This window comes from Pleurodeles waltl, chromosome 1_2, assembly GCF_031143425.1.
Source record: "Pleurodeles waltl isolate 20211129_DDA chromosome 1_2, aPleWal1.hap1.20221129, whole genome shotgun sequence".
NCBI classification, from domain to species: Eukaryota; Metazoa; Chordata; class Amphibia; order Caudata; family Salamandridae; genus Pleurodeles; species Pleurodeles waltl.
The window spans coordinates 665926940-665951372 of NC_090437.1; positions in this window are offsets into that span (position 1 = coordinate 665926940).

The window sequence follows — 24433 nt, forward strand, 5'->3', positions numbered from 1 at the left end:
AGTTTGGCCAAAACAACACTTTTTCCCCTCATTCCGGTGACTGAAAGTTCTGGAATTAGAGAGGAGCCACAAATTTCCTTCCACTCAGCGTTCCCCCATGTCTCTTGATAAAAATGGTACCTCACTTGTGGGGGTAGGCCTAGCGCTCGTGACAGGAAAAGCCCCAAAACACAACGTGGACACATCACATTTTCACAAAGAAAACAGAGCTGATTTTTGCAAAGTGCCTAGCTGTGGATTGTGGCCTCTAACTCAGCCGGCACCTAGGAAAACCTAGAAAACCTGCGCAGTTTTGAAAACTAGACACCTAGGGGAATCCAAGATGGGGTGACCTGTGGGCTCTGACCAGGTTCTGTTACCCAGAATCCTTTGCAAACCTAAAAATTTGGCCATAAAAACACTTTTTCCCCTCTTTCCGGTAACAGAAAGTTCTGGACTCAGAGAGGAGCCGAAAATGTCCTTCCACTCAGCGTTCCCCCATGTCTCCTGATAAAAATGGTACCTCACTTGTGGGGGTAGGCCTAGCGCCTGCAACAGGAAAATCCCCAAAACACAACGTGGACACATCACATTTTCACAAAGAAAACAGAGCTGTTTTTTGCAAAGCACCTAGCTGTGGATTTTGGCCTCTAGCTCAGCCGGCACCTAGGGAAACCTAGCAAACCTGCGCAGTTTTGAAAACTAGACACCTAGGGGAATCCAAGATGCGGTGACTTGTGGGGCTCTGACCAGGTTCTGGTACCCAGAATCGTTTGCAAACCTCAAAGTTTGGCCAAAAAAACACTTTTTCCCCTCATTCCGGTGACTGAAAGTTCTGGAATCAGAGAGGAGCCACAAATTTCCTTCCACTCAGCGTTCCCCCATGTCTCTTGATAAAAATGGTACCTCACTTGTGGGGGTAGGCCTAGCGCTCGTGACAGGAAAAGCCCCAAAACACAACGTGGACACATCACATTTTCAGAAAGAAAACAAACCTGTTTTTTGCTTAGCGCCTAACTGTGGATTTTGGCCTCTAGCTCAGCCGGCACCTAGGGAAACCTAGCAAACCTGCGTTGTTTTGAAAACTAGACACCTAGGGGAATCCAAGATGCGGTGACTTGAGGGGCTCTGAGCAAGTTCTGTTACCCAGAATCCTTTGCAAACGTAAAAAGTTGGCCAAAAAAACACTTTTTCCTTGCATTTCGGTGACAGAAAGTTCTGGAATCAGAGAGGAGCCACAAATTTCCTTCCACCCAGCGTTCCACCTTGTCTCCTGATAAAAATTGTACCCCACTTGTGAGGGTAGGCCTAGCGCCCGTAACTGGAAAAGCCCCAAAACTCAACGTGGACACATCACATTTTCACAAAGAAAACAGAGCTGTTTTTTGCAAAGCACCTAGCTGTGGATTTTGGCCTCTAGCTCAGCCGGCACCTAGGGAAACCTAGCAAACCTGAGCAGTTTTGAAAACTAGACATCTAGGGGAATCCAAGATGGGGTGACTTGTGGGGCTCTGACCAGGTTCTGTTACCCAGAATCGTTTGCAAACCTCAAAATGTGGCCAAAAAAACACTTTTACCTCTCATTTCGGTGACAGAAAGTTCTGTAATCAGAGAGCAGCCACAAATTTCCTTCCACCCAGCGTTCCCCCAAGTCTCCTGATAAAAATGGTACCTCACTTGTGGGGAGAGGCCTAGCGTCTGTGACAGGAGAAGCCCCAAAAGACAAGGTGGACACATCACATTTTCACAAAAAAACAAAGCTGATTTTTGCAAAGTGCCTAGTTGTGGATTTTGGCCTCTAGCTCAGCCGGCACCTAGGGAAACCTAGAAAACCTGCACAGTTTTGAAAACTAGACACCTAGGGGAATCCAAGATGGGGTGACTTGTGGGGCTCTGACCAGGTTCTGGTACCCAGAATCCTTTGCAAACCTAAAAATATGGCCCAAAAAACACTTTTTCCCCTCATTCCGCTGACAGAAAGTTCTGGAATCAGAGAGGAGCCGCAAATTTCCTTCCACTCAGCGTTCCCCCATGTCTCCTGATAAAAATGGTACCTCACTTGTGGGGGTAGGCCTAGCGCCGGCAACAGGAAAAGCCCCAAAACACAACGTGGACACATCACATTTTCACAAAGAAATCAGAGCTGTTTTTTGCAAGGCACCAAGCTGTGGATTTTGGCCTCTAGCTCAGCCGGCACCTAGGGAAACCTAGAAAACCTGCGCAGTTTTGAAAACTAGACATCTAGGGGAATCCAAGATTGGGTGACTTGTGGGGCTCTGACCAGGTTCTGTTACCCAGAATCGTTTGCAAACCTCAAAGTTTGGCCAAAAAAACACTTTTTCCCCTCATTCCGGTGACTGAAAGTTCTGGAACCAGAGAGGAGCCACAAATTTCCTTCCACTCAGCGTTCCCCCATGTCTCTTGATAAAAATGGTACCTCACTTGTGGGGGTAGGCTTAGCGCTCGTGACAGGAAAAGCCCCAAAACACAACGTGGACACATCACATTTTCACAAAGAAAACAGAGCTGATTTTTGCAAAGTGCCTAGCTGTGGATTGTGGCCTCTAACTCAGCTGGCACCTAGGGAAACCTAGAAAACCTGCGCAGTTTTGAAAACTAGACACCTAGGGGAATCCAAGATGGGGTGACCTGTGGGGCTCTGACCAGGTTCTGTTACCCAGAATCCTTTGCAAACCTAAAAATATGGCCATAAAAACACTTTTTCCCCTCATTCCGGTAACAGAAAGTTCTGGACTCAGAGAGGAGCCGAAAATTTCCTTCCACTCAGCGTTCCCCCATGTCTCCTGATAAAAATGGTACCTCACTTGTGGGGGTAGGCCTAGCGCCTGCAACAGGAAAATCCCCAAAACACAACGTGGACACATCACATTTTCACAAAGAAAACAGAGCTGTTTTTTGCAAAGCACCTAGCTGTGGATTTTGGCCTCTAGCTCAGCCGGCACCTAGGGAAACCTAGCAAACCTGCGCAGTTCTGAAAACTAGACACCTAGGGGAATCCAAGATGGGTTGACTTGTGGGGCTCTGACCAGATTCTGTTACCCAGAATCATTTGCAAACCTCAAAATGTGACCAAAAAAACATGTTTACCTCTCATTTCGGTGACAGAAAGTTCTGTAATCAGAGAGGAGCCACGAATTTCCTTCCACCCAGCGTTTCCCCATGTCTCCCGATAAAAATGGTACCCCACTTGTGGGGAGAGGCCTAGCGCCTGCGACAGGAAAAGCCCCAAAACACAAGGTGGACACATCACATTTTCACAAAGAAAACAGAGCTGATTTTTGCAAAGTGCCTAGCTGTGGATTCTGGCCTCTAGCTCAGCCGGCACCTAGGGAAACCTAGAAAACCTGCGCAGTTTTGAAAACTACACATCTAGGGGAATCCAAGATGGGGTGACTTGTGGGGCTCTGACCAGGTTCTGTTACCCAGAATCGTTTGCAAACCTCAAAGTTTGGCCAAAAAAACACTTTTTCCCCTCATTCCTGTGACTGAAAGTTCTGGAATTAGAGAGGAGCCACAAATTTCCTTCCACTCAGCGTTCCCCCATGTCTCTTGATAAAAATGGTACCTCACTTGTGGGGGTAGGCCTAGCGCTCGTGATAGGAAAAGCCCCAAAACACAACGTGGACACATCACATTTTCACAAAGAAAACAGAGCTGATTTTTGCAAAGTGCCTAGCTGTGGATTGTGGCCTCTAACTCAGCCGGCACCTAGGAAAACCTAGAAAACCTGCGCAGTTTTGAAAACTAGACACCTAGGGGAATCCAAGATGGGGTGACCTGTGGGCTCTGACCAGGTTCTGTTACCCAGAATCCTTTGCAAACCTAAAAATTTGGCCATAAAAACACTTTTTCCCCTCTTTCCGGTAACAGAAAGTTCTGGACTCAGAGAGGAGCCGAAAATGTCCTTCCACTCAGCGTTCCCCCATGTCTCCTGATAAAAATGGTACCTCACTTGTGGGGGTAGGCCTAGCGCCTGCAACAGGAAAATCCCCAAAACACAACGTGGACACATCACATTTTCACAAAGAAAACAGAGCTGTTTTTTGCAAAGCACCTAGCTGTGGATTTTGGCCTCTAGCTCAGCCGGCACCTAGGGAAACCTAGCAAACCTGCGCAGTTTTGAAAACTAGACACGTAGGGGAATCCAAGATGGGGTGACTTGTGGGGCTCTGACCAGATTCTGTTACCCAGAATCATTTGCAAACCTCAAAATGTGACCAAAAAAACATGTTTACCTCTCATTTCGGTGACAGAAAGTTCTGTAATCAGAGAGGAGCCACGAATTTCCTTCCACCCAGCGTTTCCCCATGTCTCCCGATAAAAATGGTACCCCACTTGTGGGGAGAGGCCTAGCGCCTGCGACAGGAAAAGCCCCAAAACACAAGGTGGACACATCACATTTTCACAAAGAAAACAGAGCTGATTTTTGCAAAGTGCCTAGCTGTGGATTCTGGCCTCTAGCTCAGCCGGCACCTAGGGAAACCTAGAAAACCTGCGCAGTTTTGAAAACTAGACATCTAGGGGAATCCAAGATGGGGTGACTTGTGGGGCTCTGACCAGGTTCTGTTACCCAGAATCGTTTGCAAACCTCAAAGTTTGGCCAAAAAAACACTTTTTCCCCTCATTCCGGTGACTGAAAGTTCTGGAATCAGAGAGGAGCCACAAATTTCCTTATACCCAGCGTTTCCCCATGTCTCCCGATAAAAATGGTATCCCACTTGTGGGGAGAGGCCTAGCGCCTGCGACAGGAAAAGCCCCAAAACACAAGGTGGACACATCACATTTTCACAAAGAAAACAGAGCTGATTTTTGCAAAGTGCCTAGCTGTGGATTTTGGCCTCTAGCTCAGCCGGCGCCTAGGGAAACCTAGAAAACCTGCACAGTTTTGAAAACTAGACACCTAGGGGAATCCAAGATGGGGTGACCTGTGGGGCTCTGACCAGGTTCTGTTACCCAGAATCCTTTGCAAACCTAAAGATTTGGCCATAAAAACACTTTTTCCCCTCATTCCGGTGACAGAAAGTTCTGGACTCAGAGAGGAGCCGAAAATTTCCTTCCACTCAGCGTTCCCCCATGTCTCCTGATAAAAATGGTACCTCACTTGTGGGGGTAGGCCTAGCGCCTGCAACAGGAAAATCCCCAAAACACAACGTGGACACATCACATTTTCACAAAGAAAACAGAGCTGTTTTTTGCAAAGCACCTAGCTGTGGATTTTGGCCTCTAGCTCAGCCGGCACCTAGGGAAACCTAGCAAACCTGCGCAGTTTTGAAAACTAGACACCAAGGGGAATCCAAGATGGGGTGACTTGTGGGGCTCTGACCAGATTCTGTTACCCAGAATCGTTTGCAAACCTCAAAATGTGGCCAGAAAAACACGTTTACCTCTGATTTCGGTGACAGAAAGTTCTGTAATCAGAGAGGAGCCACGAATTTCCTTCCACCCAGCGTTTCCCCATGTCTCCCGATAAAAAGGGTACCCCACTTGTGGGGAGACGCCTAGCGCCTGCGACAGGAAAAGCCCCAAAACACAAGGTGGACACATCACATTTTCACAAAGAAAACAGAGCTGATTTTTGCAAAGTACCTAGCTGTGGATTTTGGCCTCTAGCTCAGCCGGCGCCTAGGGAAACCTAGAAAACCTGCGCAGTTTTGAAAACTAGACATTTAGGGGAATCCAAGATGGGGTGACTTGTGGGGCTCTGACCAGGTTCTGTTACCCAGAATCGTTTGCAAACCTCAAAGTTTGGCCAAAAAAACACTTTTTCCCCTCATTCCGGTGACTCAAAGTTCTGGAATCAGAGAGGAGCCACAAATTTCCTTCCACTCAGCGTTCCCCCATGTCTCTTGATAAAAATGGTACCTCACTTGTGGGGGTAGGCCTAGCGCTCGTGACAGGAAAAGCCCCAAAACACAACGTGGACACATCACATTATCACAAAGAAAACAAACTTGTTTTTTGCTTAGCGCCTAACTGTGGATTTTGGCCTCTAGCTCAGCCGGCACCTAGGGAAACCTAGCAAACCTGCGTTGTTTTGAAAACTAGACACCTAGGGGAATCCAAGATGCGGTGACTTGTGGGGCTCTGACCAGGTTCTGTTACCCAGAATCCTTTGCAAACCTCAAAATTTGGCCAAAAAAACACTTTTTCCTCCCATTTCGGTGACAGAAAGTTCTGGAATCAGAGAGGAGCCACACATTTCCTTCCACCCAGCGTTCCACCTTGTCTCCTGATAAAAATTGTACCCCACTTGTGGGGGTAGGCCTAGCGCCCGCAACAGGAAAAGCCCCAAAACACAACGTGGACACATCACATTTTCACAAAGAAAACAGAGCTGTTTTTTGCAAAGCACCTAGCTGTGGATTTGAGCCTCTAGCTCAGCCGGCACCTAGGGAAAGCTAGCAAACCTGCGCAGTTTTGAAAACTACACACCTAGGGGAATCCAAGATGGGCTGACTTGTGGGGCTCTGACCAGATTCTGTTACCCAGATTTGTTTGCAAACCTCAAAATGAGGCCAAAAAAACACCTTTACCTCTCATTTCGGTGACAGAAAGTTCTGTAATCAGAGAGCAGCCACAAATTTCCTTCCACCCAGCGTTCCCCAAGTCTCCCGATAAAAATGGTACCTCACTTGTGGGGAGAGGCCTAGCGCCTGCGACAGGAAAAGCCCCAAAACACAAGGTGAACACATCACATTTTCACAAAGAAAACAAAGCTGATTTTTGCAAAGTGCCTAGTTGTGGATTTTGGCCTCTAGCTCAGCCCGCACCTAGGGAAACCTAGAAAACCTGCACAGTTATGAAAACTAGACACCTAGGGGAATCCAAGATGGGGTGACTTGTGGGGCTCTGACCAGGTTCTGGTTCCCAGAATCCTTTGCAAACCTAAAAATTTGGCCAAAAAAACACTTTTTCCCCTCATTCCGCTGACAGAAAGTTCTGGAATCAGAGAGGAGCCACAAATTTCCTTCCACCCAGCGTTCCCCCATGTCTCCCGATAAAAATGGTACCTCACTTCTGGGGAGAGGCCTAGAGCCTGCGACAGGAAAAGCCCCAAAACACAAGGTGGACACATCACATTTTCACAAAGAAAACAGAGCTGTTTTTTGCAAAGCACCAAGCTGTGGATTTTGGCCTCTAGCTCAGCCGGCACCTAGGGAAACCTAGAAAACCTGCGCAGTTTTGAAAACTAGACATCTAGGGGAATCCAAGATGGGGTGACTTGTGGGGCTCTGACCAGGTTCTGTTACCCAGAATCCTCTGCAAACCTCAAAGTTTGGCCAAAAAAACACTTTTTCCCCTCATTCCGGTGACTGAAAGTTCTGGAATCAGAGAGGAGCCACAAATTTCCTTCCACTCAGCGTTCCCCCATGTCTCTTGATAAAAATGGTACCTCACTAGTGGGGTAGGCCTAGCGCTCGCGACAGGAAAAGCCCCAAAACACAACGTGGACACATCACATTTTCACAAAGAAAACAAAGCTGTTTTTTGCTAAGCGCCTAACTGTGGATTTTGGCCTCTAGCTCAGCCGGCACCTAGGGAAACCTATCAAACCTGCGCAGTTTTGAAAACTAGACACCTAGGGGAATCCAAGATGCGGTGACTTGTGTGGCTCTGACCAGGTTATGTTACCCAGAATCCTTTGCAAACCTCAAAATTTGGCCAAAAAAAACACTTTTTCCTCTCATTTCGGTGGCAGAAAGTTCTGGAATCAGAGAGGAGCCACAAATTTCCTTCCACCCAGCGTTCCCCCATGTCTCCCGATAAAAATGGTACCTCACTTGTGGGGAGAGGCATAGCGCCTGCGACAGGAAAAGCCCCAAAACACAAGGTGGACACATCACATTTTCACAAAGAACACAGAGCTGTTTTTTGCAAAGCACCAAGCTGTGGATTTTGGCCTCTAGCTCAGCCAGCACCTAGGGAAACCTAGCAAACCTGCGCAGTTTTGAAAACTAGACACCTAGGGGAATCCAAGATGGGGTGACTTGTGGGGCTCTGACCAGATTCTGTTACCCAGAATCGTTTGCAAACCTCAAAATGTGGCCAATAAACGCTTTTACCTCTAATTTCGGTGACAGAAAGTTCTGTAATCAGAGTGGAGACACGAATTTCCTTCCACCCAGCGTTCCCCCATGTCTCCCGATAAAAATGGTACCTCACTTGTGGGGGTAGGCCTAGCGCTCGCGACAGGAAAAGCCCCAAAACACAACGTGGACACATCACATTTTCACAAAGAAAACAAAGCTGTTTTTTGCAAAGCACCTAGCTGTGGATTTTGGCCTCTAGCTCAGCCGGCACCTAGGGAAAGCTAGCAAACCTGCGCAGTTTTGAAAACTAGACACCTAGGGGAATCCAAGATGCGGTGACTTGTGGGGCTCTGACCAGGTTATGTTACCCAGAATCCTTTGCAAACCTCAAAATTTGGCCAAAAAAAACACTTTTTCCTCTCATTTCGGTGGCAGAAAGTTCTTGAATCAGAGAGGAGCCACAAATTTCCTTCCACCCAGCGTTCCCCCATGGCTCCCGATAAAAATTGTACCTCACTTGTGGGGAGAGGCCTAGCGCCTGCGACAGGAAAAGCCCCAAAACACAAGGTGGACACATCACATTTTCACAAAGAAAACAGAGCTGTTTTTTGCAAAGCACCAAGCTGTGGATTTTGGCCTCTAGCTCAGCCAGCACCTAGGGAAACCTAGCAAACCTGCGCAGTTTTGAAAACTAGACACCTAGGGGAATCCAAGATGGGGTGACTTGTGGGGCTCTGACCAGATTCTGTTACCCAGAATCGTTTGCAAACCTCAAAATGTGGCCAATAAACGCTTTTACCTCTAATTTCGGTGACAGAAAGTTCTGTAATCAGAGAGGAGACACGAATTTCCTTCCACCCAGCGTTCCCCCATGTCTCCCGATAAAAATGGTACCTCACTTGTGGGGGTAGGCCTAGTTTGGCCACAAGTTTGGCCAAAAAAACACTTTTTCCCCTCATTCCGGTGACTGAAAGTTCTGGAATCAGAGAGGAGCCACAAATTTCCTTCCACTCAGCGTTCACCCATGTCTCTTGATAAAAATGGTACTTCACTTGTGGGGGTAGGCCTAGCGCTCGTGACAGTAAAAGCCCCAAAACACAACGTGGACACATCACATTTTCACAAAGAAAACAGAGCTGATTTTTGCAAAGTGCCTAGCTGTGGATTTTGGCCTCTAGCTCAGCCGGCACCTAGGGAAACCTAGAAAACCTGCGCAGTTTTGAAAACTACACATCTAGGGGAATCCCAGATGGGGTGACTTGTGGGGCTCTGACCAGGTTCTGTTACCCAGAATCGTTTGCAAACCTCAAAGTTTGGCCAAAAAAACACTTTTTCCCCTCATTCCGGTGACTGAAAGTTCTGGAATCAGAGAGGAGCCACAAATTTCCTTCCACTCAGCGTTCACCCATGTCTCTTGATAAAAATGGTACTTCACTTGTGGGGGTAGGCCTAGCGCTCGTGACAGTAAAAGCCCCAAAACACAACGTGGACACATCACATTTTCACAAAGAAAACAGAGCTGATTTTTGCAAAGTGCCTAGCTGTGGATTGTGGCCTCTAACTCAGCCGGCACCTAGGGAAACCTAGAAAACCTGCGCAGTTTTGAAAACTAGACACCTAGGGGAATCCAAGATGGGGTGACCTGTGGGGCTCTGACCAGGTTCTGTTACCCAGAATCCTTTGCAAACCTAAACATTTGGCCATAAAAACACTTTTTCCCCTCATTCCGGTAACAGAAAGTTCTGGACTCAGAGAGGAGCTGAAAATTTCCTTCCACTCAGCGTTCCCCCATGTCTCCTGATACAAATGGTACCTCACTTGTGGGGGTAGGCCTAGCGCCTGCAACAGGAAAAGCCCCAAAACACAACGTGGACACATCACATTTTCACAAAGAAAACAGAGCTGTTTTTTGCAAAGCACCAAGCTGTGGATTTTGGCCTCTAGCTCAGCCGGCACCTAGGGAAACCTAGCAAACCTGCGCAGTTTTGAAAACTAGACACCTAGGGGAATCCAAGATGGGGTGACTTGTGGGGCTCTGACCAGATTCTGTTACCCAGAATCGTTTGCAAACCTCAAAATGTGGCCAAAAAAACACTTTTACCTCTCATTTCGGTGACAGAAAGTTCAGTAATCAGAGAGGAGCCACGAATTTCCTTCCACCCAGCGTTTCCCCATGTCTCCCGATAAAAATGGTACCTCACTTGCGGGGAGAGGCCTAGCGCCTGCGACAGGAAAAGCCCCAAAACACAAGGTGGACACATCACATTTTCACAAAGAAAACAGAGCTGTTTTTTGCAAAGCACCAAGCTGTGGATTTTGGCCTCTAGCTCAGCCGGCACCTAGGGAAACCTAGCAAACCTGCGCAGTTTTGAAAACTAGACACATAGGGGAATCCAAGATGGGGTGACTTGTGGGGCTCTGACCAGATTCTGTTACCCAGAATCGTTTGCAAACCTCAAAATTTGGCCAATAAACGCTTTTACCTCTAATTTCGGTGACAGAAAGTTCTGTAATCAGAGAGGAGCCACGAATTTCCTTCCACCCAGCGTTCCCCCATGTCTCCCGATAAAAATGGTACCTCACTTGTGGGGGTAGGCCTAGCGCTCGCGACAGGAAAAGCCCCAAAACACAACGTGGACACATCACATTTTCACAAAGAAAACAAAGCTGTTTTTTGCTAAGCGCCTAACTGTGGATTTTGGCCTCTAGCTCAGCCGGCACCTAGGGAAACCTAGCAAACCTGCGCAGTTTTGAAAACTAGACACCTAGGGGAATCCATGATGCAGTGACTTGTGGGGCTCTGACCAGGTTCTGTTACCCAGAATCCTTTGCAAACCTCAAAATTTAGCCAAAAAAACACTTTTTCCTCTCATTTCGGTGGCAGAAAGTTCTGTAATCAGAGAGGAGCCACGAATTTCCTTCCACCCAGCGTTCCCCCATGTCTCCCGATAAAAATGGTACCTCACTTGTGGGGGTAGGCCTAGCGCTCGCGACAGGAAAAGCCCTAAAACACAAGGTGGACACATCACATTTTCACAAAGAAAACAGAGCGGATTTTTGCAAAGTGCCTAGCTGTGGATTGAGGCCTCTAACTCAGCCGTCACCTAGGGAAACCTAGAAAACCTGCGCAGTTTTGAAAACTAGACACCTAGGGGAATCCAAGATGGGGTGACCTGTGGGGCTCTGACCAGGTTCTGTTACCCAGAATCCTTTGCAAACCTAAAGATTTGGCCATAAAAACACTTTTTCCCCTCATTCCGGTGACAGAAAGTTCTGGACTCAGAGAGGAGCAGAAAATTTCCTTCCACTCAGCGTTCCCCCATGTCTCCTGATAAAAATGGTACCTCACTTGTGGGGGTAGGCCTAGCGCCTGCAACAGGAAAATCCCCAAAACACAACGTGGACACATCACATTTTCACTTAGAAAACAGAGCTGTTTTTTGCAAAGCACCTAGCTGTGGATTTTGGCCTCTAGCTCAGCCGGCACCTAGGGAAACCTAGCAAACCTGCACAGTTTTGAAAACTAGACACCTAGGGGAATCCAAGATGGGGTGACTTGTGGGGCTCTGACCAGATTCTGTTACCCAGAATCGTTTGCAAACCTCAAAATGTGGCCATAAAAACACGTTTACCTCTCATTTCGGTGACAGAAAGTTCTGTAATCAGAGAGGAGCCACGAATTTCCTTCCACCTAGCGTTTCCCCATGTCTCTCGATAAAAATGGTACCCCACTTGTGGGGAGAGGCCTAGCGCCTGCGTCAGGAAAAGCCCCAAAACACAAGGTGGACACATCACATTTTCACAAAGAAAACAGAGCTGATTTTTGCAAAGTGCCTAGCTGTGGATTTTGGCCTCTAGCTCAGCCGGCACCTAGGGAAACCTAGAAAACCTGCGCAGTTTTGAAAACTACACATCTAGGGGAATCCCAGATGGGGTGACTTGTGGGGCTCTGACCAGGTTCTGTTACCCTGAATCGTTTGCAAACCTCAAAGTTTGGCCAAAAAAACACTTTTTCCCCTCATTCCGGTGACTGAAAGTTCTGGAATCAGAGAGGAGCCACAAATTTCCTTCCACTCAGCGTTCACCCATGTCTCTTGATAAAAATGGTACTTCACTTGTGGGGGTAGGCCTAGCGCTCGTGACAGGAAAAGCCCCAAAACACAACGTGGACACATCACATTTTCACAAAGAAAACAGAGCTGATTTTTGCAAAGTGCCTAGCTGTGGATTGTGGCCTCTAACTCAGCCGGCACCTATGGAAACCTAGAAAACCTGCGCAGTTTTGAAAACTAGACACCTAGGGGAATCCAAGATGGGGTGACCTGTGGGGCTCTGACCAGGTTCTGTTACCCAGAATCCTTTGCAAACCTAAACATTTGGCCATAAAAACACTTTTTCCCCTCATTCCGGTAACAGAAAGTTCTGGACTCAGAGAGGAGCTGAAAATTTCCTTCCACTCAGCGTTCCCCCATGTCTCCTGATAAAAATGGTACCTCACTTGTGGGGGTAGGCCTAGCGCCTGCAACAGGAAAAGCCCCAAAACACAACGTGGACACATCACATTTTCACAAAGAAAACAGAGCTGTTTTTTGCAAAGCACCAAGCTGTGGATTTTGGCCTCTAGCTCAGCCGGCACCTAGGGAAACCAAGCAAACCTGCGCAGTTTTGAAAACTAGACACCTAGTGGAATCCAAGATGGGGTGACTTGTGGGGCTCTGACCAGATTCTGTTACCCAGAATCGTTTGCAAACCTCAAAATGTGGCCAAAAAAACACTTTTACCTCTCATTTCGGTGACAGAAAGTTCAGTATTCAGAGAGGAGCCACGAATTTCCTTCCACCCAGCGTTTCCCCATGTCTCCCGATAAAAATGGTATCCCACTTGTGGGGAGAGGCCTAGCGCCTGCGACAGGTAAAGCCCCAAAACACAAGGTGGACACATCACATTTTCACAAAGAAAACAGAGCTGATTTTTGCAAAGTGCCTAGCTGTGGATTTTGGCCTCTAGCTCAGCCGGCGCCTAGGGAAACCTAGAAAACCTGCGCAGTTTTGAAAACTAGACATCTAGGGGAATCCAAGATGGGGTGACTTGTGGGGCTCTGACCAGGTTCTGTTACCCAGAATTGTTTGCAAACCTCAAAGTTTGGCCAAAAAAACACTTTTTCCCCTCATTCCGGTGACTGAAAGTTCTGGAATCAGAGAGGAGCCACAAATTTCCTTCCACTCAGCGTTCCCCCATGTCTCTTGATAAAAATGGTACCTCACTTGTGGGGGTAGGCCTAGCGCTCGTGACAGGAAAAGCCCCAAAACACAACGTGGACACATCACATTTTCACAAAAAAAAAAAAAAACTGTTTTTTGCTTAGCGCCTAACTGTGGATTTTGGCCTCTAGCTCAGCCGGCACCTAGGGAAACCTAGCAAACCTGCGTTGTTTTGAAAACTAGACACCTAGGGGAATCCAAGATGCGTTGACTTGTGGGGCTCTGACCAGGTTCTGTTACCCAGAATCCTTTGCAAACCTCAAAATTTGGCCAAAAAAACACTTTTTCCTCGCATTTCGGTGACAGAAAGTTCTGGAATCAGAGAGGAGCCACAAATTTCCTTCCACCCAGCGTTCCACCTTGTCTCCTGATAAAAATTGTACCCCACTTGTGGGGGTAGACCTAGCGCCCGCAACAGGAAAAGCCCCAAAACACAACGTGGACACATCACATTTTCACAAAGAAAACAGAGCTGTTTTTTGCAAAGCACCTAGCTGTGGATTTTGGCCTCTAGCTCAGCCGGCACCTAGGGAAACCTAGCAAACCTGAGCAGTTTTGAAAACTAGACACCAAGGGGAATCCAAGATGGGGTGACTTGTGGGGCTCTGACCAGATTCTGTTAGCCAGAATCGTTTGCAAACCTCAAAATGTGGCCAAAAAAACACTTTTACCTCTCATTTCGGTGACAGAAAGTTCTGTAATCAGAGAGCAGCCACAAATTTCCTTCCACCCAGCGTTCCCCCAAGTCTCCCGATAAAAATGGTACCTCACTTGTGGGGAGAGGCCTAGCGCCTGTGACAGGAGAAGCCCCAAAAGACAAGGTGGACACATCACATTTTCACAAAGAAAACAAAGCTGATTTTTGCAAAGTGCCTAGTTGTGGATTTTGGCCTCTAGCTCAGCCGGCACCTAGGGAAACCTAGAAAACCTGCACAGTTTTGAAAACTAGACACCTAGGGGAATCCAAGATGGGGTTACTTGTGGGGCTCTGGCCAGGTTCTGGTACCCAGAATCCTTTGCAAACCTAAAAATTTGGCCAAAAGAACACTTTTTCCAGTCATTCCGCTGACAGAAAGTTCTGGAATCAGAGAGGAGCCGCAAATTTCCTTCCACTCAGCGTTCCCCCATGTCTCCTGATAAAAATGGTACCTCACTTGTGGGGGTAGGCCTAGCGCCGGCAACAGGAAAAGCCCCAAAACACAAGGTGGACACATCACATTTTCACAAAGAAAACAGAGCTGTTTTTTGCAAGGCACCAAGCTGTGGATTTTGGCCTCTAGCTCAGCCGGCACCTAGGGAAACGTAGCAAACCTGCACAGTTTTGAAAACTAAACACCTAGGGGAATCCAAGATGGGGGGACTTGTGGGGCTCTGACCAGGTTTTGTTTCCCAGAATCCTTTGCAAACCTCAAAATGTGGCCAAAAAAAAAGTTTTCCCCTCATTCCGGTGACAGAAAGTTCTGGAATCAGAGAGGAGCCGCAAATTTCCTTCCACCCAGCATTCCCCCATGTCTCCTGATAAAAATGGTACCCCATTTGTGGGGGTAGGCCTAGCGCCCGCAACAGGAAAAGCCCCAAAACACAACATGGACACATCACATTTTCTCAAAGAAAACAGAGCTGTTTTTTGCAAAGCACCTAGCTGTGGATTTTGGCCTGTAGCTCAGCCGGCACCTAGGGAAAGCTAGCAAACCTGCGCAGTTTTGAAAACTAGACACCTAGGGGAATCCAAGATGGGCTGACTTGTGGGGCTCTGACCAGATTCTGTTACCCAGAATTGTTAGCAAACCTCAAAATGAGGCCAAAAAAAACCTTTACCTCTCATTTCGGTGACAGAAAGTTCTGTAATCAGAGAGCAGCCACAAATTTCCTTCCACCCAGCGTTCCCCCAAGTCTCCCGATAAAAATGGTACCTCACTTGTGGGGAGAGGCCTAGCGCCTGCGACAGGAAAAGCCCCAAAACACAAGGTGGACACATCACATTTTCACAAAGAAAACAAAGCTGATTTTTGCAAAGTGCCTAGTTGTGGATTTTGGCCTCTAGCTCAGCCGGCACCTAGGGAAACCTAGAAAACCTGCACAGTTTTGAAAACTAGACACCTAGGGGAATCCAAGATGGGGTTACTTGTGGGGCTCTGACCAGGTTCTGGTTCCCAGAATCCTTTGCAAACCTAAAAATTTGGCCAAAAAAATACTTTTTCCCCTCATTCCGCTGACAGAAAGTTCTGGAATCAGAGAGGAGCCACAAATTTCCTTCCACCCAGCGTTCCCCCATGTCTCCCAATAAAAATGGTACCTCAATTGTGGGGAGAGGCCTAGAGCCTGCGACAGGAAAAGCCCCAAAACACAAGGTGGACACATCACATTTTCACAAAGAAAACAGAGCTGATTTTTGCAAAGTGCCTAGCTGTGGATTTTGGCCTCTAGCTCAGCCGGCGCCTAGGGAAACCTAGAAAACCTGCGCAGTTTTGAAAACTAGACATCCAGGGGAATCCAAGATGGGGTGACTTGTGGGGCTCTGACCAGGTTCTGTTACCCAGAATTGTTTGCAAACCTCAAAGTTTGGCCAAAAAAACACTTTTTCCCCTCATTCCGGTGACTGAAAGTTCTGGAATCAGAGAGGAGCCACAAATTTCCTTCCACTCAGCGTTCCCCCATGTCTCTTGATAAAAATGGTACCTCACTTGTGGGGGTAGGCCTAGCGCTCGTGACAGGAAAAGCCCCAAAACACAACGTGGACACATCACATTTTCACAAAAAAAAAAAAAAACCTGTTTTTTGCTTAGCGCCTAACTGTGGATTTTGGCCTCTAGCTCAGCCGGCACCTAGGGAAACCTAGCAAACCTGCGTTGTTTTGAAAACTAGACACCTAGGGGAATCCAAGATGCGTTGACTTGTGGGGCTCTGACCAGGTTCTGTTACCCAGAATCCTTTGCAAACCTCAAAATTTGGCCAAAAAAACACTTTTTCCTCGCATTTCGGTGACAGAAAGTTCTGGAATCAGAGAGGAGCCACAAATTTCCTTCCACCCAGCGTTCCACCTTGTCTCCTGATAAAAATTGTACCCCACTTGTGGGGGTAGACCTAGCGCCCGCAACAGGAAAAGCCCCAAAACACAACGTGGACACATCACATTTTCACAAAGAAAACAGAGCTGTTTTTTGCAAAGCACCTAGCTGTGGATTTTGGCCTCTAGCTCAGCCGGCACCTAGGGAAACCTAGCAAACCTGAGCAGTTTTGAAAACTAGACACCTAGGGGAATCCAAGATGGGGTGACTTGTGGGGCTCTGACCAGATTCTGTTAGCCAGAATCGTTTGCAAACCTCAAAATGTGGCCAAAAAAACACTTTTACCTCTCATTTCGGTGACAGAAAGTTCTGTAATCAGAGAGCAGCCACAAATTTCCTTCCACCCAGCGTTCCCCCAAGTCTCCCGATAAAAATGGTACCTCACTTGTGGGGAGAGGCCTAGCGCCTGTGACAGGAGAAGCCCCAAAAGACAAGGTGGACACATCACATTTTCACAAAGAAAACAAAGCTGATTTTTGCAAAGTGCCTAGTTGTGGATTTTGGCCTCTAGCTCAGCCGGCACCTAGGGAAACCTAGAAAACCTGCACAGTTTTGAAAACTAGACACCTAGGGGAATCCAAGATGGGGTTACTTGTGGGGCTCTGGCCAGGTTCTGGTACCCAGAATCCTTTGCAAACCTAAAAATTTGGCCAAAAGAACACTTTTTCCAGTCATTCCGCTGACAGAAAGTTCTGGAATCAGAGAGGAGCCGCAAATTTCCTTCCACTCAGCGTTCCCCCATGTCTCCTGATAAAAATGGTACCTCACTTGTGGGGGTAGGCCTAGCGCCGGCAACAGGAAAAGCCCCAAAACACAAGGTGGACACATCACATTTTCACAAAGAAAACAGAGCTGTTTTTTGCAAGGCACCAAGCTGTGGATTTTGGCCTCTAGCTCAGCCGGCACCTAGGGAAACGTAGCAAACCTGCACAGTTTTGAAAACTAAACACCTAGGGGAATCCAAGATGGGGGGACTTGTGGGGCTCTGACCAGGTTTTGTTTCCCAGAATCCTTTGCAAACCTCAAAATGTGGCCAAAAAAAAAGTTTTCCCCTCATTCCGGTGACAGAAAGTTCTGGAATCAGAGAGGAGCCGCAAATTTCCTTCCACCCAGCATTCCCCCATGTCTCCTGATAAAAATGGTACCCCATTTGTGGGGGTAGGCCTAGCGCCCGCAACAGGAAAAGCCGCAAAACACAACATGGACACATCACATTTTCTCAAAGAAAACAGAGCTGTTTTTTGCAAAGCACCTAGCTGTGGATTTTGGCCTGTAGCTCAGCCGGCACCTAGGGAAAGCTAGCAAACCTGCGCAGTTTTGAAAACTAGACACCTAGGGGAATCCAAGATGGGCTGACTTGTGGGGCTCTGACCAGATTCTGTTACCCAGAATTGTTAGCAAACCTCAAAATGAGGCCAAAAAAAACCTTTACCTCTCATTTCGGTGACAGAAAGTTCTGTAATCAGAGAGCAGCCACAAATTTCCTTCCACCCAGCGTTCCCCCAAGTCTCCCGATAAAAATGGTACCTCACTTGTGGGGAGAGGCCTAGCGCCTGCGACAGGAAAAGCCCCAAAACACAAGGTGGACACATCACATTTTCACAAAGAAAACAAAGCTGATTTTTGCAAAGTGCCTAGTTGTGGATTTTGGCCTCTAGCTCAGCCGGCACCTAGGGAAACCTAGAAAACCTGCACAGTTTTGAAAACTAGACACCTAGGGGAATCCAAGATGGGGTTACTTGTGGGGCTCTGACCAGGTTCTGGTTCCCAGAATCCTTTGCAAACCTAAAAATTTGGCCAAAAAAATACTTTTTCCCCTCATTCCGCTGACAGAAAGTTCTGGAATCAGAGAGGAGCCACAAATTTCCTTCCACCCAGCGTTCCCCCATGTCTCCCAATAAAAATGGTACCTCAATTGTGGGGAGAGGCCTAGAGCCTGCGACAGGAAAAGCCCCAAAACACAAGGTGGACACATCACATTTTCACAAAGAAAACAGAGCTGTTTTTTGCAAAGCACCAAGATGTGGATTTTGGCCTCTAGCTCAGCCGGCACCTAGGGAAACCTAGAAAACCTGCGGAGTTTTGAAAACTACACATCTAGGGGAATCCAAGATGGGGTGACTTGTGGGGCTCTGACCAGGTTCTGTTACCCAGAATCCTTTGCAAACCTCAAAGTTTGGCCAAAAAAACACTTTTTCCCCTCATTCCGGTGACTGAAAGTTCTGGAATCAGAGAGGAGCCACGAATTTCCTTCCACCCAGCGTTCCCCCATGTCTCCCGATAAAAATGGTACCTCACTTGTGGGGGTAGGCCTAGCGCTCGCGACAGGAAAAGCCCCAAAACACAACGTGGACACATCACATTTTCACAAAGAAAACAAAGCTGTTTTTTGCTAAGCGCCTAACTGTGGATTTTGGCCTCTAGCTCAGCCGGCACCTAGGGAAACCTAGCAAACCTGCGCAGTTTTGAAAACTAGACACCTAGGGGAATCCAAGATGCAGTGACTTGTGGGGCTCTGACCAGGTTCTGTTACCCAGAATCCTTTGCAAACCTCATAATTTAGCCAAAAAAACACTTTTTCCTCTCATTTCGGTGGCAGAAAGTTCTGGAATCAGAGAGGAGCCACAAATTTCCTTTCTCCGAGCGTTCCCCCATGTCTCCCGATAAAAATGGTACCTCACTTGTGGGGAGAGGCCTAGCGCCTGCGACAGGAAAAGCCCCAAAACACAAGGTGGACACATCACATTTTCACAAAGAAAACAGAGCTGTTTTTTGCAAAGCACCAAGCTGTGGATTTTGGCCTCTAGCTCAGCCGGCACCTAGGGAAACCTAGCAAACCTGCGCAGTTTTGAAAACTAGACACATAGGGGAATCCAAGATGGGGTGACTTGTGGGGCTCTGACCAGATTCTGTTACCCAGAATCGTTTGGAAACCTCAAAATTTGGCCAATAAACGCTTTTACCTCTAATTTCGGTGACAGAAAGTTCTGTAATCAGAGAGGAGCCACAAATTTCCTTCCACCCAGCGTTCCCCCATGTCTCCCGATAAAAATGGTACCTCACTTGTGGGGAGAGGCCTAGCGCCTGCGACAGGAAAAGCCCCAAAACACAAGGTGGACAAATCACATTTTCACAAAGAAAACAGAGCTGTTTTTTGCAAAGCACCAAGCTGTGGATTTTGGCCTCTAGCTCAGCCGGCACCTAGGGAAACCTAGCAAACATGCGCAGTTTTGAAAACTAGACACCTAGGGGAATCCAAGATGGGGTGACTTGTGGGGCTCTGACCAGGTTCTGTTACCCAGAATCGTTTGCAAACCTCAAAGTTTGGCCAAAAAAACACTTTTTCCCCTCATTCCGGTGACTGAAAGTTCTGGAATCAGAGAGGAGCCACAAATTTCCTTCCACTCAGCGTTCCCCCATGTCTCTTGATAAAAATGGTACTTCACTTGTGGGGGTAGGCCTAGCGCTCGTGACAGGAAAAGCCCCAAAACACAACGTGGACACATCACATTTTCACAAAGAAAACAAACCTGGTTTTTGCTTAGCGCCTAACTGTGGATTTTGGCCTCTAGCTCAGCCGGCACCTAGGGAAACCTAGCAAACCTGCGTTGTTTTGAAAACTAGACACCTAGGGGAATCCAAGATGCGGTGACTTGTGGGGCTCTGACCAGGTTCTGTTACCCAGAATCCTTTGCAAACCTCAAAATTTGGCCAAAAAAACACTTTTTCCTCGCATTTCGGTGACAGAAAGTTCTGGAATCAGAGAGGAGCCACAAATTACCTTCCACCCAGCGTTCCACCTTGTCTCCTGATAAAAATTGTACCCCACTTGTGGGGGTAGGCCTAGCGCCCGCAACAGGAAAAGCCCCAAAACACAACGTGGACACATCACATTTTCACAAAGAAAACAGAGCTGTTTTTTGCAAAGCACCTAGCTGTGGATTTTGGCCTCTAGCTCAGCCGGCACCTAGGGAAACCTAGCAAACCTGCGCAGTTTTGAAAACTAGACACCTAGGGGAATCCAAGATGCAGTGACTTGTGGGGCTCTGACCAGGTTCTGTTACCCAGAATCCTTTGCAAACCTCAAAATTTAGCCAAAAAAACACTTTTTCCTCTCATTTCAGTGGCAGAAAGTTCTGGAATCAGAGAGGAGCCACAAATTTCCTTTCTCCGAGCGTTCCCCCATGTCTCCCGATAAAAATGGTACCTCACTTGTGGGGAGAGGCCTAGCGCCTGCGACAGGAAAAGCCCCAAAACACAAGGTGGACACATCACATTTTCACAAAGAAAACAGAGCTGTTTTTTGCAAAGCACCAAGCTGTGGATTTTGGCCTCTAGCTCAGCCGGCACCTAGGGAAACCTAGCAAACCTGCGCAGTTTTGAAAACTAGACACATAGGGGAATCCAAGATGGGGTGACTTGTGGGGCTCTGACCAGATTCTGTTACCCAGAATCGTTTGCAAACCTCAAAATTTGGCAAATAAACGCTTTTACCTCTAATTTCGGTGACAGAAAGTTCTGTAATCAGAGAGGAGCCACGAATTTCCTTCCACCCAGCGTTCCCCCATGTCTCCCGATGAAAATGGTACCTCACTTGTGGGGGTAGGCCTAGCGCTCGCGACAGGAAAAGCCCCAAAACACAACGTGGACACATCACATTTTCACAAAGAAAACAAAGCTGTTTTTTGCTAAGCGCCTAACTGTGGATTTTGGCCTCTAGCTCAGCCGGCACCTAGGGAAACCTAGCAAACCTGCGCAGTTTTGAAAACTAGACACCTAGGGGAATCCAAGATGCGGTGACTTGTGGGGCTCTGACCAGGTTCTTTTACCCAGAATCCTTTGCAAACCTCAAAATTTGGTCAAAACAACACTTTTTCCTCTCATTTAGTTGGCAGAAAGTTCTGGAATCAGAGAGGAGCCACAAATTTCCTTCCACCCAGCGTTCCCCCATGTCTCCCGATAAAAATGGTACCTCACTTGTGGGGAGAGGCCTAGCGCCTGCGACAGGAAAAGCCCCAAAACACAAGGTGGACACATCACATTTTCACAAAGAAAACAGAGCTGTTTTTTGCAAAGCACCAAGCTGTGGATTTTGGCCTCTAGCTCAGCCGGCACCTAGGGAAACCTAGCAAACCTGCGCAGTTTTGAAAACTAGACACCTAGGGGAATCCAAGATGGGGTGACTTGTGGGGCTCTGACCAGGTTCTGTTACCCAGAATCGTTTGCAAACCTCAAAGTTTGGCCAAAAAAACACTTTTTCCCCTCATTCCGGTGACTGAAAGTTCTGGAATCAGAGAGGAGCCACAAATTTCCTTCCACTCAGCGTTCCCCCATGTCTCTTGATAAAAATGGTACCTCACTTGTGGGGGTAGGCCTAGCGCTCGTGACAGGAAAAGCCCCAAAACACAACGTGGACACATCACATTTTCACAAAGAAAACAAACCTGTTTTTTGCTTAGCGCCTAACTGTGGATTTTGGCCTCTAGCTCAGCCGGCACCTAGGGAAACCTAGCAAACCTGCATTGTTTTTAAAACTAGACACCTAGGGGAATCCAAGATGCGGTGACTTGTGGGGCTCTGACCAGGTTCTGTTACCCAGAATCCTTTGCAAACCTCAAAATTTGGCCAAAAAAACACTTTTTCCTCGCATTTCGGTGACAGAAAATTCTGGAATCAGAGAGGAGCCACAAATTACCTTCCACCCAGCGTTCCACCTTGTCTCCTGATAAAAATTGTACCCCACTTGTGGGGGTAGGCCTAGCGCCCGCAACAGGAAAAGCCCCAAAACACAACGTGGACACATCACATTTTCACAAAGAAAACAGAGCTGTTTTTTGCAAAGCACCTAGCTGTGGATTTTGGCCTCTAGCTCAGCCGGCACCTAGGGAAACCTAGCAAACCTGAGCAGTTTTGAAAACTAGACACCTAGGGGAATCCAAGATGGGGTGACTTGTGGGGCTCTGACCAGATTCTGTTAGCCAGAATCGTTTGCAAACCTCAAAATGTGGCCAAAAAAACACTTTTACCTCTCATTTCGGTGACAGAAAGTTCTGTAATCAGAGAGCAGCCACAAATTTCCTTCCACCCAGCGTTCCCCCAAGTCTCCCGATAAAAATGGTACCTCACTTGTGGGGAGAGGCCTAGCGCCTGTGACAGGAGAAGCCCCAAAAGACAAGGTGGACACATCACATTTTCACAAAGAAAACAAAGCTGATTTTTGCAAAGTGCCTAGTTGTGGATTTTGGCCTCTAGCTCAGCCGGCACCTAGGGAAACCTAGAAAACCTGCACAGTTTTGAAAACTAGACACCTAGGGGAATCCAAGATGGGGTGACTTGTGGGGCTCTGACCAGGTTCTGGTACCCAGAATCCTTTGCAAACCTAAAAATTTGGCCAAAAAAACACTTTTTCCAGTCATTCCGCTGACAGAAAGTTCTGGAATCAGAGAGGAGCCGCAAATTTCCTTCCACTCAGCGTTCCCCCATGTCTCCTGATAAAAATGGTACCTCACTTGTGGGGGTAGGCCTAGCGCCGGCAACAGGAAAAGCCCCAAAACACAACGTGGACACATCACATTTTCACAAAGAAAACAGAGCTGTTTTTTGCAAGGCACCAAGCTGTGGATTTTGGCCTCTAGCTCAGCCGGCACCTAGGGAAACGTAGCAAACCTGCACAGTTTTGAAAACTAAACACCTAGGGGAATCCAAGATGGGGGGACTTGTGGGGCTCTGACCAGGTTTTGTTTCCCAGAATCCATTGCAAACCTCAAAATGTGGCCAAAAAAAAAGTTTTCCCCTCATTCTGGTGACAGAAAGTTCTGGAATCAGAGAGGAGCCGCAAATTTCCTTCCACCCAGCATTCCCCCATGTCTCCTGATAAAAATGGTACCCCATTTGTGGGGGTAGGCCTAGCGCCCGCAACAGGAAAAGCCCCAAAACACAACGTGGACATATCACATTTTCACAAAGAAAACAGAGCTGTTTTTTGCAAAGCACCTAGCTGTGGATTTTGGCCTGTAGCTCAGCCGGCACCTAGGGAAAGCTAGCAAACCTGCGCAGTTTTGAAAACTAGACACCTAGGGGAATCCAAGATGCAGTGACTTGTGGGGCTCTGACCAGGTTCTGTTACCCAGAATCCTTTGCAAACCTCAAAATTTAGCCAAAAAAACACTTTTTCCTCTCATTTCGGTGGCAGAAAGTTCTGGAATCAGAGAGGAGCCACAAATTTCCTTTCTCCGAGCGTTCCCCCATGTCTCCCGATAAAAATGGTACCTCACTTGTGGGGAGAGGCCTAGCGCCTGCGACAGGAAAAGCCCCAAAACACAAGGTGGACACATCACATTTTCACAAAGAAAACAGAGCTGTTTTTTGCAAAGCACCAAGATGTGGATTTTGGCCTCTAGCTCAGCCGGCACCTAGGGAAACCTAGAAAACCTGCGGAGTTTTGAAAACTACACATCTAGGGGAATCCAAGATGGGGTGACTTGTGGGGCTCTGACCAGGTTCTGTTACCCAGAATCCTTTGCAAACCTCAAAGTTTGGCCAAAAAAACACTTTTTCCCCTCATTCCGGTGACTGAAAGTTCTGGAATCAGAGAGGAGCCACGAATTTCCTTCCACCCAGCGTTCCCCCATGTCTCCCGATAAAAATGGTACCTCACTTGTGGGGGTAGGCCTAGCGCTCGCGACAGGAAAAGCCCCAAAACACAACGTGGACACATCACATTTTCACAAAGAAAACAAAGCTGTTTTTTGCTAAGCGCCTAACTGTGGATTTTGGCCTCTAGCTCAGCCGGCACCTAGGGAAACCTAGCAAACCTGCACAGTTTTGAAAACTAGACACCTAGGGGAATCCAAGATGCAGTGACTTGTGGGGCTCTGACCAGGTTCTGTTACCCAGAATCCTTTGCAAACCTCATAATTTAGCCAAAAAAACACTTTTTCCTCTCATTTCGGTGGTAGAAAGTTCTGGAATCAGAGAGGAGCCACAAATTTCCTTTCTCCGAGCGTTCCCCCATGTCTCCCGATAAAAATGGTACCTCACTTGTGGGGAGAGGCCTAGCGCCTGCGACAGGAAA